Source organism: Marmota monax, unplaced genomic scaffold (genome assembly GCF_021218885.2).
Source record: "Marmota monax isolate L192 unplaced genomic scaffold, Marmota_monax_Labrador192_F-V1.1 WCK01_AAM20220418_F8-fsc00201, whole genome shotgun sequence".
Taxonomy (NCBI): Eukaryota; Metazoa; Chordata; class Mammalia; order Rodentia; family Sciuridae; genus Marmota; species Marmota monax.
In genome coordinates, this window is record NW_026695150.1 from 233,321 (window position 1) to 246,529 (window position 13,209).

General features: G+C 40.9%; 1 long non-coding RNA gene across 1 annotated transcript in view; it reads right to left on the reverse strand.

Annotated features, from left to right (window-relative positions):
• LOC124081829 (uncharacterized) overlaps positions 1-1,686 on the reverse strand; it is a 93,962-nt gene extending 92,276 nt beyond the window's left edge. The window contains exon 1 of the long non-coding RNA XR_006848151.2: positions 1,378-1,686. This is a non-coding gene — a long non-coding RNA (uncharacterized LOC124081829). The remainder of the gene's footprint in view (positions 1-1,377) is intronic.
• Positions 1,687-13,209: the final 11,523 nt, after the last annotated feature.

Here is a 13,209-nt window from a genome sequence, read left to right on the forward strand (position 1 = left end):
AGAGATTAAGGTGCCATTTCTTTTTTACAGGATAGAAAATGGAGAACCAAGAAATTGAAATGAATTACCCAGGATCATTATGAAAATGACTCTAGAACTTAGACATCTGTCCATTCATACACCATGGACCTTAGATCCTGAGTGACCACTCATCACCACAGTCCCTCCTGAGGCATAAGCTGGGTGTACAGGTAAAATGGAACAGAACCAATGCAGTTACCTCCAAGTGTCTCTAAGCATGCCACACCACTTAAACCCTCCTTCTGAAAATATGATGACTAGTTTTTCCTGTTGGTAGAACTGAAGTTCTAGAAAGTTCATACACTACCTGAAACTCTCCATAGCTGCAGGCAAGGTCTGACCCGCCCCAAAATCCTTTAAATTTGATCCCTGAAAATTTCTTTCTGCTTTGGTAAGATGACTTGGGTTTAATTAAGCGCCACCACCAAGTTCAATGTGGTTCAAGGTGGGGATAAGGCTGAGCCTCTTTCGCACTCTGTCAGGTGAAGTTAGGTTGATACACTGAGCACCTCCAGGCAGCCTCTAACTGGGAGGATTCCGCTAACTCACGTTCTCCTCCCGCTAGGAGTCACCCTCCCCTCTTTAGTCTTTCAGTGATATGCAAGTCAGGGCTGCCTGACCCCTTGCAGTTGATACCTGCAGCTGGAGAAATAAAAGCTTTTCCTTGGTGGTCACACTTCTGAGGAGACCGAAGAGATTCAGAAGCACTGGTGACATTTTATGGAATCCATCATTTGAGTTTGAAAAGGTCAGAAGAGAAATCAGTCTGAGTCTACTTTTCCATCTGTACAAAACCCACTGCTAGAGTTCAGCCATGGACAAAATTATAAAATCAGCCAACATCTGCCTGGAGAAGGTGAACTGCAGAAACTGATGCCAGGGATACTTAAATTTGGAAAAGCGTTAATCTCCAGAGCAATGTGCATTAACAGTCCAAAGAGCATCTTTGGAATAACTGTGTGCCTTCCACATATGCCATAGCCTAGAATCCACACACGTCAGACATGGGGAAAGTAGAGAGGACAGCCAGAAGAGACCCCAAACTTGGGCCACACCGGTATCAGGCCATTGTGCCTTTGTGGTTACAGACAAAAGGATTCTATTCTCAGTGTCCTTAGGAAACAAAATTTATAGCATCCCATATCAGTACTATCGATTAATAATCCTCTATAGTCAAAAGACAGAGGGACAAATTAGGAAGGGATCCCAAATCACCCTAAAAGCAACTTGCCAGATCTCCAAGAGGTAGAAATTAGGAACCAAGAGACTTGGATTCTACCCCCAGGTCTACTTCCAAGATGTCTCATGAGCATCCCTAAACCTTGGTTTTCTCAGGTGTGAAATAGGATGGCTTACCTCACGTGGCGAGTGTGCAGCTCACAGAAAACACAGACTTATTCCAACTCACATTAGACCATCTTCCCCTTTGCTCTTTGGTGAATCTGTGGCTCTAGCTGGTTCCCCAGATTCAGCACAGCTTTTATTCATCTTTCCACCACCTGCTGGCTCCCAGTAGCCTAGAAGTCCAGGTAAATCAAGCCACTACTGAATCAAAGAAAAGTGGCTACAGAGGGGACATCTTTTTAGTATGTTTCCAGTCAGCAGGCCTTGGTGCAAAAGTCCTCTCTTCCAAGCTGGTGATCAATCAGGGACCGGGCCAGCATTCTCTTTTAATTAAAAAGTAAAAATCTTATTATTACCTCAAACCTTAATATATCTCCAAAGAGGACCCTGATGTTTTCCTTGTAAACTTGCTGATTCAGGTATATGCAAAGATCAGATTGGTCAGGTTTTGGAAACAGAACTGTGGTTCATGCAAAAAAATCAGGTCAACAATCAGCAACTGCAGTCCTTCATTAAGAGCTTCTCCAAGATTTTGTTCACCTAGGAAATGAGTCTGATTCTTACCTGGATTTAAATTGGACTCCCTCTACCGTTCTTTTTTTTTTTTTTCAGTTGTAGGTGAACACAATAGCTTTATTTTATTTTTATGTGGTGCAGAGAATCCAACCCACTGCCTCACATATGCCAGGCAAATGCTCTACCACCGAGCTACAACCCTAGCCCCCTCTACCATTCTTAGAGAGAGGGATGTCACAGATATGAGATTGTTGTTTCGTTTTTATTTTTCCCCGTTCATTCACTCTACTGTTTTCCTCAGCAATGAGAACCCCTCTGAGCTACAGAATCAGTACCCATTCTTGAAGACTTCCCTTCCCAAAGAGCTGCTTTGAATTGTTTGATTAGTTATAACTTTGGAGAAGAGGAGCTCTTTCGAAAAGGAAGAGAAATACATCAGTGGACTGGCCAGAGTTGCTCAGGAGGCACAAAAGATAGATAGGCCAGCCTGTCTGACTGTTGCTGAACTGCAGCTGAAAGTTCTTAAAGGGTATGTGCGAGATGGTGTGCAAACAATGCCTGTAGTATTTTTGGTCAGGGCATTGACTGTAAAACCGACCCCCCTGGGGGGGGGTGGCACCCCATCCACTGAGCTGATCCAGACCAGGGGTGAACATGGTCCCCTTCTGCCTAGATCAGGTAAGGTCTATGTGTCACTCATCCTTCACGCCTTCCTTCTTGAACACCTCCATGAGAACTTTTAAGGAAGAGCACTTTTCCCAAGAAGGAAAGTCCTAGGCCCAACATAGAATTAATAAAAAGAAGGAACATATTGTGTGTGTGTGTGTGTGTGTGTATCTGCTATGGTTTAGATGTGAGGTGCCTCCCAAAAGCTCATGTATGAAACAATGCAAGAAAATTTAGAGACAAAATAATAAATCTAATCAGTGCATTAATCCCCTGATAATGGTTAACTTGGTGGTAACTGTAGGCAGGTAGGGTGTGACTGGAGGGGTGGGTTCCTGGGGGGGGCATACCTTTGGGGTATATATCTTGTCCTTCTTGAGCAGAGCTTTCTCTCTGCTTCCTGTTTCCATGTTCCCAGCTGCTTTCTTCTGCCACACAATTTCTGCCATGATGTTTGGCCTCACCTTGAGCCTTGAGAAATGGAGCCAGCCTTCTATGGACTCAGACCTCCAAAATAGCCCCCAAATAAACTTTTCCTCCTAAAATTGCTCTTGTCAGGTCTTTTGGTCACAGCAGTAGAAAAAGTGACTGAAACAATACCTAAGAGTGTATGTGTGTGTGTGTGTGCGCGCGCGCGCGTATGTGTGTAGATGGGGATTTTTGTGTATAGTAGGCCCCCAGTGGATGATTGAAAATGCAGCAGTAGATAGAACTGAACGATGCACACTGCTTTTCCTGTACACTCCCATGACAGATTTTAATTTATAAATTAGGCATATAGTCAGGGATTAAAAATAATCATAAATAATAAAATAATTATGAACAACATACTGCAATAAAAGCTCTTTAAAATTTGTAAACTATTTACTTCTGGAATTTTTCATTTAATATTTTTGACCACAGTTGACTGTGGATAACTGAAACCATGGAGAGTGAAACTGTAGATACACTTAATAAAATGCAATACACACATACGCATATCTTCATATCATGTAGAAAAATACAGTAGTATATAATTTTTATTAATTATTTGGTACTGGGGATCGAACACAGGGGCACTTTACTACTGAGTCCCATCCCCAGTCCGTTTTTTTTTTTGAGGAAAGATCATATTAAGTTGCTGAGGTTCTTGCAAAGTTGCTGGTACTGGCCTCCATAATATATATATATATATATATATATATATATATATATTCTAGAAAGTCCAATATCTAAAAGATGATATTCCCCAATGAAACAAGAGCCTTAACCTCTGATTCTTTCTCTTGATGCTCCTCAACTCAACATTGTATCTAATTGTGTCCTTGATCCACATCATAGTTGTAAACAGAATTTCAGAGAGGCAGAGGAATGACACAGTTCACACTGCTTGAGAGCCTCGAAGAGGCTGGCCTGATTTCTGAGCCAGAGAGACTCCAGGAAGGCAGAGGGAGATCAGAGCACATAGCAACCTGCAGGGGAGGAAAGTCCGTAACTATGACTGATGGTCCCAGCTGAAGGAGGTAGAAGAGACTTATCAGCTCAGAACTTGAGCCTAACAGGAGGAGAGTCTCTTTCAGAGTCCAGAGATCTAATTAGGCCATACAAAAGACTTTGTGGAACCGAAACAAGAAAAGTACAGGAAAAAAAGGAAGTAATATTAATTTTCACTTAAAAACAAAAAAAATTAATTATTAAATAGACAATTTGTAAAGGTCAGTGGTTGTAAAAATAGAATTTTATGGGATCAGACAAAAGGGGATGAAGACAAGGAAGAGAGGATGAAATGGGAAAGACAGCAGAATGAATTGGACATGACTTTCCTGTGTTCATATATGAATACGTGATCAGTGTAACTCCACAAGAATGGGATCCTACTGAGAATAAGTTGTACTCCATTATTGTATAATATGTCAGAATACACTCTACTGTCATGTATATCTAAAAAGAACAAATATAAAATTTTAAAAATGAAGAATGAGAAGTCTTGACAAAGTAAGTTGTCACACAAAATGGAAAGAGAAACAGTTGGATAAAACAAAAACTGGAAAGCAGATGGAGAAGAGGAAATCTAGAAGGAAAAGAGGGGACAGAGGAAAGGGAGTTAATAATTTAATAAATTGTAGAGGAAAAACCCTCCCTGTCTGAAGAAAGACTTGGGCCAGCAGATTGAAGGGGTTCATTGAGTTCCAGACAGGATTAATGGAAACACAACAGGGTTCTGGCAAAAAAAAAAAAAAAAAAAAAAAAATTTTAAATCCCAAGAATAAAATAAGGAGTGCTTGTTTAATTCTCTCAAGAACACTGTCTCATGATATCCTCCCTGGATTTCCTACCTCAGAACCAGGAAGCTTAGTAAAAATTCAGATTCCAGAGCTTCTGAATCACATCCTTTGGTGTGTTTGGGGAAATACAAACAGTTCAGGGTGAGGATCCCAGGGTGGAGCTACTGAATTTGTAGGAAAGGTCTGCTGGAGGAGTTTACAAGTATCCAAGAACAGGAAGGCCACCTCATCGGACAGCACCTAAATGCTCTTCCTCAGTGAAGCATTGCAAATTATTTCCATGCTGCTCCTCAGAAAGTAAGACAATTGCCCTGAGCACTGTTGATCTATTTGGAGAAACCAGGTGGAACTGATATGAACAGAGTCATTGCTTTTTTTTTTTTTTCATTTAAAAAAAAATTTTAATGTTCCAACTGTGACTTTGAACTTTGTAAAAAAAAAAAAAAAAAAAAAGACCATAAAAGTGAATTATCTATCTCTTTTCTTACTGTCATTTACTTAACCTTCTTACAGAACACAAGGACCAGGCAAGGACTGTGCAACTATAGTCTAATTCTTAAACTAGGAATGAAACCACCATGTTTCTCCAGGGAGAGGCTAAAGGCAGGCAAATTTACCACCTGGCCCACAGATAATCTCACAACTATCTTCTTTACTTTCAGAGATCATGTGTTTATGAAGTAACCTTTGCTTTTCAGCAATAAACCTTAAGGATTATAATTTATGCACACTGAAATGCACCCATTTAAAATTTGATGAGCATGGGCAAGCACAATGGCACACACCTGTAACCCCAGCAGCTCAGGAGACTGAGGCAAGTCAGCAAAAGCAAGGCGCTAAGCAACTCAGTGAGACCCTGTCTCTAAATAAAATGGTCAAGTGCCTCTGAGTTCAGTCCCTGGTGTACCCCCACCCCCCCAAAAAAAGGACACCAGTCATTTGATTTAGGACCCATCCTAAACCCAGTATGATGTCATCTTGATATTTTTAACTTCATTACATCTGAAAAGACCCTATTTCCAAATAAGGTTGCATTCACAGGTACCAGGTGCTAGGACTTGGACATAGCTTTACATGAATATACCACAATCTAATTCCCTACTCACTGCAGATGGTCATTTGAATTCTTTGCAGTCTTTTGACCATTACAAATAAAGCTGCCATGATCATTTGTGTTCAAGCCTTTGTGTGTGCACATAGTTTCATTTCTATTGGCCAAGGGTGCTGTACCCAAATGCATATCTAACTTTATACAAAATGGCCAAGAAGTTTCCAAAGTGACTGTACTAATAATCATTTTCCCATCAGAAGACTATAAGAGTTCTGTTTGTCCCAAGTCCTCACCAAAACTTGGTGCTTGTAATAGTCTATTTTATTTAAGCCCTTGCAGTGCGTGTGTAAGGGTATCTCATCATGGTTTTTATTTGCATTTTCCACATGACGAATGATAATGAATATTTTTTCATGAGCTTACTGGTTAGTCATGTATTTTCTTTTGGAAAATGTCTATTTTTCCTGCTTGTAATTGCATTGCTTGTCTTGTTATTATAAACAATACTTTTGAAAACTTTTTTTTTGCCTAACAAGTATGAACAAAGCTATTTCTAATTTGGAGCTTAGAAAGCTCTGCCAAATGACACCAGGCACAATGGGGCACACCTGTCATCTCTGCTACTCAGGAGAATGAGGCAGAGGACCATATATTTGAAGCCAGCCTCAGCAACTTAGCAAGACCTTGTCTCAAAATAAAAAGGGTTGGGGTTGGGGATTTAGCTCAGTGTCAGAGTGCTTGCCTAGCACATGCAAGGCCCTGAGTTCAGTCCTTGGCCTGATTGGGCCAGGGGGTGGGGGGCGAGCAACAAAAAAAATAAAAATAAAAAGGGTTTGGGGATATAGCTCCAATGGTAGAGCACCACTGGATTCAATCCCAAGTACAAAAAAAAAAATTAAAGAAAGAAAGAAACTCTGCCAGATGCTAAACAACTCAAAAGAGACAGTTCTTAAACCCGGACAGACATCCTGTCTTGTAATGAAGTGAAAAATTGCCGCCCAGTATCAGGAGAGCTGGTACCTCATGCCTGCTGTGGTGTTCATTCCTCTTGGGCTCCAAAACAAGTGGCACAGACCTCGGACCTCATTCCTTCATGTATAAAATGAAGGGATTGCACTAGAGTAACCATGCTTCCTTCAAGGTCAAACATGGAAATAGTTCCCTTTAATAAATGTGAAAATAGCCACAAAGATGCCAGGTACCATGGTACACACCTGTAATCCCAGGGACTAGGGAGGCTGAGGCAGAAGGATTGCAAGTTTGAGGCCAGCCTCAGCAACTTCGTGCGGCTCTGCCTCAAAATAAAATATAAAAAGGGCTGGGGGTGTGGCTCAATGGTTAAGTACCCCTGGGTTTAATCTATGATATCAAACAACAAAACAAAATAGCCACAAAGATCATTCAAAATATGCCATATTTGAATGTTCATATAATTTTTTAAAAAAATTAGGTTCTCTTGAAGTCTGAAAAAATCCAATTGAAGAAAGATGAAAAGAGTTGTCCTTGCAGAATTGCAGTTAGAAACACATTCAGAAGATCCTTGGGAGATTATTTTCTAATGAATAGGCTCCCTATCAGTGAAAACATCAGCCCAGCAGTTATAGCAACTCTTATAGCCCTGTGACTACAGCACACAATAATGTTGATTGCACACCAAGTCATGTTACATTATACACAACATCCCAAATAATAGCAGTAATATCTCTCAACAGAATAGACGAAAATATATATAATGCATGAACTTGCACATTCAATATTTCTATTTGTATAAAATGTTTCCTGGGGCAATATCTCTGCATTCTTTCAATAATACTGTCAACTTTTTAAACACTTTCGTCTCCTTCCAAAAGAAAAATCATTTACACCAGATGAGCTCATCTGCAACTAGGAAGTTAATCCCATCAAATATCTCCTATGGCCATAAGCAAATTGCTTTTCTGAAATCGATGATAAGTATGTTTGAGATAAACTTTCTCTCAGTTCCCTTTTGCCACAAAGGGCACAATTTCAAAAGATAATTCTAGGATCAAGGTTGTACGGGTGCCCATTAGTTATGATTTCATATGGAGCAAACTGGTCTGTGTGATGAGTGAACCATAATTCTGATAGCAAGTCAGAATTGCACTCCTTAAGGCTAAAGGCCATTTGGCCAAGAGTCCTTAGATTTCATCAACACTATGCTCTGTGTATCAGAACTTGCCAAAGAAAAACCACAAGGTCAGGTACAACATAATGATAAAGTGGACCATCGGAAAACATTGTCCTGGCCCAGCAAGTCAGGAATTTGACCTACTATGGTCGTAAGAATCAATGCCACGTCCTCCTTGTTGAATGCTCAGGCCAGGGTTTGGGAGCCTGTAGCTTAGTTGATTGGCCCTTGTCTTCATTTTAGCTTTGAAGGGACGTATCAGGAAAGGGCAGCACTGTGTCTCTCTCCAACTATCAGAGGCAGCGTCAGCTTCAGGCCTCCAGAGCTGAAATTTGAAATTCACGCAATTTTTTCACTGAAAAATTCATACAAGGGTTCACTCAGGGATGTTTCTCCAGCAAAATCTGGGCAACGGCGACTTCTCTGAGCTTGCTTTGCTGGCTGGTATATGTCTGGAAGGACTGTATCCTTTCATCTCTGTTTTTATTGCCACAAGCCTCATTTTTTTCCCCATTTATTTTTATTTTTTCCCCATACAGTTAAAAATTTAAAATACTAAGTTGAAGTAATTTTACCATGAACAATTAATATTTTAATATTAATGTCCACTGCTTTATCACACCTCTAATCTATCTACCCCCATACTCTATCTACATATTTCTGTGCAGTGTTAGGGATGTAGGGATCAGACCAAGAGCCTGGATAGCCTTACCTCTAAATATACTGTAAGCTGGGTATAACGGTGCATGACTGTGATCCCAGCGGCTCCGGAGGCTGAGGCAGGAGGTTCTCAAGTTCAAAGCCAGCCACAGCAAAAGCGTGGCACTAAGCAACTCAGTGAGACCCTGTTTCTAAATAAAATACAAAATAGGGCTGGGGATGCAGCTCAGTGGTTGAGTGCTCCTGAGTTCAATCCCTAGTACCAAAAAATAAATAAATAAATAAACATCAAAGAAACTGTAGACATCTGTCTAATCCTCATTTGTCACTCTTTTCCCTGTTAGCCTTTGGTCAGGTTTTTCATTAAAGAGGAGTTTCTTCCACTTCTATGAATACTTTTAAAACTGAATTGAGGTCGGGCGCAGTGGTGCATTCCTGTAATCTCAGTGGCTCAGGAGGCTAAGCCAGGAGGATTGTGAGTTCAAAGCCAGCCTTAGCAAAAGTAAGGTGCTAAGCAACTCCGTGAGACCCTGTCTCTAAATAAAGTACAAAATGGGGCTGGGGATGTGGCTCAGTAGTCCAGTGTCCTTGAGTTAAATCTCTGGTACCAAAAAAACAAAACAAAACAAACAAAAGAACTGAATTGACACAGAATTCCAAAGTTCATCCAAACCAACCCAGTTCCCCCAATTCCCTCTACATCTTCTCTTCCATTTATTTCACACAAAAGAAGAGTTTTGCTCACATTGAAACTTATTTATTTTTTTCCAAAAACTAGAAAGCTGAATAACCTTCAAAAGAAAGTCCCCCATCTGTCATTGGCATTAAAGATCTATTTATATAGCTAGGAACATTCCTTGTCAAACAATAGCATTCTGTTTTTCTCTTTATTTATTTTTTTCCCACTTTTGGATACTCTCCATGCCACTTCATTGCCAGCTTCAATGTTGACTTGGAATCAGAGTATTAGAAAGACTTTAGAAGGTCACTCGAGATTTCTACTTAAATGTGGTAAACTAAAGAAATGTGTATCTGCCACTGAAAAATCACTAATATAGAAAGTAAAAGAATAAAAAAGGTATAAATTCAGAAATACAAAAACAGCAGGAGTAGGGATGAAAGCTGCCAATAGCTGTCAACAAATTTAGGAGGATTATGCTTGGGAGGCTGTGGCAGGAGGACTGCGAGTTCAAAGCTAGCCTAATCAACTTAGCAAGGCCCTGAGCAATTTAGGGAGACTCTGTCTTGAAATAAAAAACTAAAAGTGCTAGGAATGCGACTCAGTGGTTAAGGACCCTGGATTCAATCCCTGGAACCAAAAGAAAAAAAAAAAAATTTCTCCAGCTGACCATGGTGAACCATGGAAGACTCAAGATTATTTTTTCAAAAATGAATCAGAGCCCCCAGCTCTAAGTGGGGAACACCAAGCATAATGGAGGGAAGGTATGAAGCGTGGTTTTGAAAATAGGGGCATTCAATGAAAGTCCACAGATGGATAGGGAAATACCATCCCCTCTTTTCTTTCCTGCTTTTATAATGCTAGTAGTTGAAGGTTTTTAAGAATTTGCTCTCTGGAGAAATGGATGTCAGAGAGAAAAGATTTACGGATGCTGCATTTGGGGTTTCTCCCAAGAAAAGACCAATTCTCTCTCAAATAATTTTGTATATAGTCTATGTTATGGTTTGGATATTAGGTGTCCCACAAAAGCTCATCTGTAAGACAATGCAAAAACATTCAGAGGTGAAATGATTGGGTTATGAGGGCCTTTACCCAATCAGTGAATTAATCCCCTGGTGGGATTTATTGAGTGGTAACTGAAGGTAGGTAGAGTGTGGCTGGAGGAGGTGGGAATTGGGGTTGGGTCTTATCTGGAAAATGGACTCTCTCTCTCTCTCTCTCTCTCTCTCTCTCTCTCTCTCTCCTTGCTGATGATCATGTAAGCCACTTCCCTCTGCCACATTCTTTCACCATGATCTTCAGCCTCAATTTAAGCCCCAAGGAATTGAGCTGGCCGCGTATGAACTAAGACCTCTGAAACCATGAGCCCACAAATAAACTTTTGTCCTATAATTGTTCTTGTCAGGTCTTTTCATCACATCGTCAAAAAAAAGCTGACTAAAACAGTTCACCTGTCAATGACATTGACACACCCTTCAATCAGCTTTTTCATTATCACTCTTCAATATAAACTGAGAGCCAAGGAACAGCAGATATTTGAACAAGGTCTACAACATGAAAGACAAAATTGAAAAGAAACAAGCAATAACATAGAGGAAATATATAATAGAGGGAACCGAAGAATACTTCAAAAAATCAGTCAGTAACATAGACAGGTAAGAGAAACAGCATACACATAATAAAAGAACAAGAAGACACAAAAAAGGAATAATCAAGAGACTTAGAGGGGTTCTTGGCCATTTGAAATATGATAGAGGAAATAATGAATTTAATAGAAGCATTGTCAAAGTCAACAGAAAATTCTAGAAAGCAGAATGGCAATGAGCCAATAGACAATAAGAAAAAGAGATAATAAAATAGAAGATCGATTCAGGAATCTGTTCTCCAACTAATGAGAATTCATAAAGGGAAATCGTGGAAAGCAAAATCATCAAGACAGCAATATAGAAAAGTTCCTCTGTATTCAAGCACAGAAACCTCAAGATTTAAAGAGCCCTCTAGGCTAGCAAGGTATCAAGCGAAGCACTAAGACCCCTCCAAGGGCTCATCCTAAAATCCCACTCACTAGAGTCAAAGGGAGGCAAGGAGGCGCTTCCACAGAGAAAAGAATGGAACCAAATATATCAGAAAACCAACCAGGATAGCATCAGACTCCTCAAACGCAACCCTGGGTACCCGAAGGCAGAAGAGCAATGACAGGAAAAGTAATTTCCACCCAGGTTTCTACATCTAGCCAACATGACCAGATGCATAACTGGCAGGACCCCTTTTCAAAATCAAGAACTTCCAGGGGGCAACAACAGAGGATTAAAGCAAGGGCAGGTCCCTTCTAAGGGAGAGGCCACGTGTGACCGCACAGGTCCTACACGTGTGAACCCAGCCTCTAGCCAATTACAACCCAAGGAAGCTCAGAATTGAACTATCCAGGAACCTTTTCTGGGAAAATGTACCCATGTGAGACAAGGGAATACAAAAAGGGAGAGGAAGACAGGACCCAGGAAACAGGAGCAAATGGAGAAAAACAGCCTAAAAGGTCCTCAGACCCCACAGGAACAGGGAGCTCAGAAGCTAAAACAAAGGTCTGTGGCGTGGGGGTGGAACGGGCCGCGCTCCCTAGACACTCACCACATGGAGAATGGACCCCATTCACAGCACCTCCTCTCAGGGAAGAGAGGTTTATCTAAAAGACAAATCCTCAACAGGACAGGTCCTGTTTCCCCTGACCAGCTAACTCTTCCAGCTAACTCTTGCACCTGACAGAAGAGAGAATGAAGCCTCCCCCCAGGAAACACAGGCCCGGGGAGGCGGCAGTTCCCTCCTCCCCCATCAGGAACAGCAGAGATGCTCCACGGTCATGTTTCAAAATTCTGTGCAAATAATGCCAGATGAGAGGATGACGGGTTTTTTTATGTGTCACTCATCTAACCCAAATCAAACACTTGCTGACTATCCACTCTGTCTAGAGGAACCTGCTCCCCACTGGAGGGTAGAGAAGGCTCTTACAAGAGCTGAGCTGATACCTGGCCTGAATTTTTAAAATTCACTCGAAGGTAATGAAGTGATTAAAACATCAGACAGGAGTTCTGTCAACTTCTCATTTGGACACATTTTGTGTTTCCATTCCAGAGCGGAAGATGTGCTGCCGGCTCTCTGGACGCCTGGCCTGTTTATATCTGTGACCAAGACCCCCAAGCTTGACCAAAGCAGGAGGGTTGGGAAAAGATGGAAACGGATTCTCCCTTTTTTGTTTCACCATGACTCTGGATTAACTTTTAAAGAGTACAATGCGACGCCAGCCTAGCAAATGGCCGTCTCCCGTTTCACGTTCTTTTCTCTACTCGCCTCCACTTTTGTTTGCCTGGGGAAGGGTTCCATAAAATGTGTGAAAACAGCAATGATGTTCTATTGGAAGAAACAAAGGCAAGAAATAAAAGCAGGCTTTAAAGGCTACAGAAAGAAACACTTTCCTTTTCTGCTTCAAATTTTGGGGGAAAAATGTATTGAGACCTGAAATAATGTTTTCAAGCCCTGGTGGCTTATTTAACTTGAGTGGATTAATTTACTGTGGGTGGTATCCTGATTTATCATCCGTGGAGAGGTAATTTTAAAAATCTTTGACCTTGTCAGTTTGGGGGTCACTTCAGGTTGGAAGTGTTGTATCTGCTCTGTCCCCTCCAATCTTCAGGAGTCCTTCTTGCCTTGAGATGTTGACCTTGCAGAACCTCAGTATTTATTGCTGGCAATTTTCTTCCTACTATAATTCTTCTATTCCTTTGAACCATTCTTCTACTTGTAAAATACATCATATTTTCCAGTAAAGGGGCTTTACTTTTTAGGTAACAGCATGGAAAGACGAGGA